The sequence below is a fragment of the Talpa europaea genome (genome assembly GCF_964194135.1).
Source record: "Talpa europaea genome assembly, chromosome: 3".
Lineage (NCBI taxonomy): Eukaryota > Metazoa > Chordata > Mammalia > Eulipotyphla > Talpidae > Talpa > Talpa europaea.
The window spans coordinates 62,442,715-62,448,324 of record NC_140069.1 but is presented as its reverse complement, the minus strand read 5'-3'; positions in this window follow the sequence as shown (position 1 = coordinate 62,448,324).

Genomic DNA, 5,610 nt, shown 5'->3' with positions numbered 1-5,610 from the left:
GAGACAAAGAGAAAGAAGTTATTGTAGTTGTAAAAGGTAGGAGATGTAAAACAGCACTGTCATAAGTTAAGGTTCTTTGTAAAAACCTTTTCTTTAATGAAAGAGTATGTACTGTTCTTATTACACAAATTTCCCAATATTTTGCTAGATAAGAATGGAGAGTGTATAATTCTAGTTATGCAGGACAATTGCTGACCCAGCATCGGTGAAGCTTTTACTCTTTTAAAATAAGCAGAACATTCTAGTTCATAATCTTTACCAGCATATTAAAATGTTTTCTGTGTAAAATTTCTGGCTTCCAAATCTTTTTCTAAGTCAATTTCATAGTTTTTGGTCCTTGATGAGATTTTTTCACTGGTGCTCTCAAACATAGAAAAATATCTTTAAATTTTTATCTTCCATGACCAGCTGAGAATAGCTCTGTAACCCGGAAAGAGATTCATGTGGAAGTTGGGCTGGGTCTCAGGAAGCTATGTTATGAGCACCTGGATCTGGGGGTTTGTATCCACAGAGTTCTGGGGGACACTTAAGCATTCACTTGCTTATCCTGAGCGTATCTTTAATTTTTTAACTTATAAGTATAAAATATTTCAGGAATATAAAAAATGTACAAAAATAATATGAACATCAGATTCTCATACTATTTTTTGATTAAGCAATAAAACGTTTCAATTTAATTAGAAGGGAAGAATACCAAGTCACCAAAGAATAACTGAAAAGAAATATGATTTTTCTTTAAACTTACTACTACTTTAGTTGAACTCTTGTGTTTTCCAAGAGTAGAAATGAGAGATACCCTGTTGACCCAGATGTGAAGGGAGAAGCATAAGAAAAAAAAAAAAAACACGTCATAATACACTCTAGGAAATGTCACAGCAGACAGAAGTCCTTGGAACTAAGGGGCTACAGAGCAGTACCTAAGTTGGGGTGGAAGGTGATGACGCGGTAGTGGTCAGTACAGGTTTCTCAGGGAAAGTGATCCTTGATCTGATTCTGGAAGGTGGATCTGTGTTGAGGCCTGCTTAGGGGGGAAAGGGGAAGGGAATATTAGGTTTCTGGGCACGTGCTTCTGTAAAGACTTGTAGGTGCTGAGCCTGGACAACTACTGAGAATTTGTTGGCTGGAGTAGGCTGTGCTAAGAACTGGGATTTGCGGGTGTGATTCAAACCATCATTTCTGCACTTTAGAATATGGACTCTGTCTTATCAAGCTTCTGAAATTATACACAATATGGTAGGAGTCTGTGGGTGTGTGCCTGTGTTCCTTTGGGATGGTCCAGCTCTTTCTTCCCATCTTAAATGTCTTATAACAATCAAATAGGGAAAAAACTCTAGTAGGATAGAAGAAGGTAATTGGATTGGAAGGTTATTGCAGTGAGATGACAAATAATGAAGTCTTGGAAAGGACGCTTTCCAAGATAATCAAGAGAAGGTGTCAAAAGGAATTGTTATCTTATTGGATTTTCAGGAGGAGAGGAAAGAGCAGTCCAGTTTAAATATCTCAAACGTTATCTTGAATACGAACCATCTGTCCATTCTGAATAGCAGGTCTGGGGAGAAACCAGGAATCCCACATCTCCAGGTCCCTTGGTGATGGTAATGGGTTGTGTCCCTCACCCCCCAGAAACTACACCTGAGCAGCAAGAGTTGATGTGTCACAGTCTGGGTTTGGGGTTAAAGAGTGGGGGAAAATATTTGTGTTGAATATAATCGAAAATCAATTATATAAAAAACATGCAACAAACTCTTAAAAATCAGGAAGAGAACTACAAGCAACCCCCAAAAAACCAGGCAAAGATAAAAGAAATCACAGAACAGGGAACAGCAATGGGCAACAAAATTAACACAAGCTGCTCCACCTCCCCAGTTCTACAGGCAAGAAGTTAGTATATTCCTCATGTCAACAGCTGGAACAGCAGAACCTGGATGGCAGTTCCTTTTCTGATCCAGCAACTGCGTGCTAAAATCTGCATCTCTGTGCTGCATTCTGAATTTAAACTCTCATCTCTAAATTACAAAGAGGTTTTTCTGGATGAGTTGTTCTGCTTTATGATGATGTATTGGGGAAATCTTTTAGCTTTTGACAAATGAAATTTAAAATATTGTAATTACATTTTAAAATATTTAAAGAATTAAAATACTACTAGTACAATATATCAGAAGTAGCATGTAACACAATTATTGGCTACTATATTTTTTAAAACCTGCATTTGATGCACAACATATTGACAGGCATATTTTCCTATCACTGAAGGTCAAAGATAAACTACAATTATGTTTTCATTTTTTAAAAAATCAGTTATGTATACCTTTACTAAAGAAAACCAGTTTTTTTACTCTTAAAATTCTAGTTTTATTAGATTTCATTTTGTTAACTTTAAAAAAAATTTCTTCATAGTCAAGGGAAGAAAATGTTCTATAATTCTTGAGTCTGAGCCCATGATATGATTGTTCGGTCCCTAGAAGTGTTTGAATTAAGAACCAATATATAGATGGAGCTTCACTATTTTAAATGTTCTCATGCAAACATTCTCATCATTGTAACTAAAGACTCTGTGCTCTTTAGGCAAATATTACTACTCTCATCATGTTGAAATTGAGACTTAAGCACAGTGTTTTTAAATCACTTGCTCTGAGACACACCTACCTGTGGGGACAAGATCAGGATTCCTGACATGAGCAATTGGGTTTGGCTCACTTAGACCTGCTATTTGCCATGTGCAGGCCTGATATATGGAGCCACCCTGCCTGTCCACTGAAGGCCTCTTCCAGGCCACCAGTGACCTTCCCTGCAAGTCTCCCTTTTGAGCAGATCAATAGCGCTTGGCACAGGTGATCGCTGCCACTGATAAACTCTCTTCCTCCTGGGATCCCTTTCTTGCCTTTTTTAGATGCTTCACTATTTCCAGCTTCTAAGTATTGAACATCCCAGGGTTTTGTCTTTGAAGTACTCCTGTATTTACATGCACATATTACTTTCTAAGTTTAAAATACTATAAATACATAAACCACGAGAGTAGTGAATTATATGAAAGACTGTGGTTTTTGATCTGTGTCTCATCACTATCATGATGTTGAGAACTGCTCAGATATTATGAGACAAAAATTAATGGTTGATTTTAAAATATGATGTCACTATTAAATGAATGATGTCACTATCAAAAGTGGCAGTGTAAGAACTAGACTTATGTTGCAAAGGCTTCAGAAAACCATATTTTTGCTCCAAATTGATATACTCCTCAAATTATGGGGCAGATAAAGAGCCAGTGTATATTAGACAGAGTTCAAAGGGCTGAGAATTCAGCAATTTTATCTGTGAGTTACAAGTAAGTGAAGAAGGAAAGCATTAAATGAGGCCTTTTCTAAATCCTTGGAATAGTGTGTCTTAACCCTCAATTTATTTATTTATTTGTTTATTTCATTTTAAAAAGACAGTTTTATTAGAAAAAGGATAAAGAAAAGGAGAGGCACTTGTAGTTACAGGTAGGCAGGCAGGTAAACTGCTAAATTCTCAATTTAAGGAGGAGAGAGGAGCCTGAAATATGTTAAACACTTTTCTAGATGTTGGGGTAAATAGTTTAAAAAGTAGAACAAGTTGGAAGAGAGACAATTGATAAATTTGTATCATCGAGTTAAGCAAAAACAATCTTGTGATGGAGCATATAATGAAAAGTGCCTTTTAAATCAATCAATCAATCCCTCAACTCACTTTTATTTCTAAATTAAGTACCAGTGATAGTACAATTTCTACACATCTGTGCATTTTGTGGAGTCCAGTATGCTGCAGCAGCCCCAGCAAAGCAGTACCATCTACCCTTCACCCCACTTCCAAGCCCCCTAGAGAAGAGCAGTCAGTCATGTCTCAGGAACCAGAACCTGACAAATGCCTCTCACACTTCACTTAGAGGAGGATAAAGAAGGCAGACTTTCCCAGTGGTTCTTAAAACAATTCAGAAAGCAGTACTTTAAAAATTCTTCATTTTGGGGCACCTCCCTGGTGGCCCAGGTGGTTGAGCGCAGCTCTGTGAAGATGTCCACAGCCTCTGGCAGTGCGGGTTCAATCCTGGCTGGCCGGGGAGATACCCACAGGGCATGGCAGACCTCTCCTGTCTTGCCCTCTGCTCCCCTCAGCAGTGTATTTCAGTCAGTCTGCCTGTTCTGTTCCCTGCTCTGTCTCTGGTGAATCCTCTCACCCTTCTGCACATATGGCTTGTACCCGGTTCTTGTATGCATGAATAAATAAATCTTAAAAAAAAACTTCATTTTAAAAAAAAATCACTCAAAAGTAAAAATGCAGTTAAGATATTTTCAAAGGGAAAATCTTGTCATTTATGCTCAGTAACTAAAATCCTAGTCCTTACTACTCTGGATTTTGGGAAATGAAAACTTTTTTTTTTTTAACATTTACACAGATGTTTAATTAGTTTTATTAACAAAGCAGGGATTTAGTTTCTGTACAAATCAAGACGGTCATGCAAATACTCTAAATTGTGTGTGTGCAATGCTGACCTAACTGTCCTGATGTGCCTGCTCCCCACTCTGTCTCTGGTGTCTCCTCTGTATTTTTGAGATGACTGTTGTAACTTATGCTCTTTATTTTATGATTCTATTTATTATAGTTTTATTCCTTTTTGTGTTTACCTTTTCAAAGAACCAGCTTTTGGGTTCCTTGATCTTTTGGACTGTCTTTTTTATTTCTATTTTGATTTTTTTTCTGCTCTAATTTTTATTGTTTCCTTGTTATTTTTATTGTTATTACTGCTTTTGTTGCCTCTCACAGATTCTGATAGCTCATATCTTCATTTTTTTCTGTCTCCAGATTTTTTTTGAAAGATTTATTTTATTTTGTTATTTTTTAAGCATACAAGAACTGGGGTGTAGGCCGGAGGAGTGGGAGGAGAGAGAATTCACCAGAGACAGACTGGGGAGCCGAACAGGCAGATCTATTGAAATAAATTGCTGAGGGGAGCAGTGGGCGAAACAGGAGAGGTCTGCTGTGCCATGTGGATTAGCTCCCTAGCTGGGGATCGAACTCATGCTGCAGTGGCTGGTGATAGCTTGAGAGTGCTGAGACTTAACCCCTGTGACACAAGGGAGGTCTTTCTCCAGATATTTTTTAATTTCTCCTTTGATTTCCTTGCTAACCCAGTAGACATTCAATAGTGTGTTCTTCAGACTTCACATATCAGAGGGTTTTTTTTACTACTAGCTTGATTTCAGCAGCTTGATTTGATACCATTTTGAGCAGAGAAAGCTATTGATATGTTTTAAATCTTTATGAAATTTTTATACTTGTTTTGTGACTCAACATGTGTCACATCAAGAATGTTCCATTGCACTTTAAGAATATGGACTTAGCTTTTTGGTGATGCAGTGTCCTATAAAAATGTATTAAATCCATGTGGTCTATTTCCTTGCTTAAAGCAAATGTTTCCTTTTTGATTTTCTGTCTAGTTTGTCTGTCCATTGATGAAAATGGGGTGTTAATATCCCCAGTGCTCTACTACTATCAATATAATGTTGCTGCCAATATCTGGTTTCAGATTTGTTAATCTAAAAATTTATTACACCTTCATTTGTTGCTCCTTCATTTGGTGTGTATATATACATT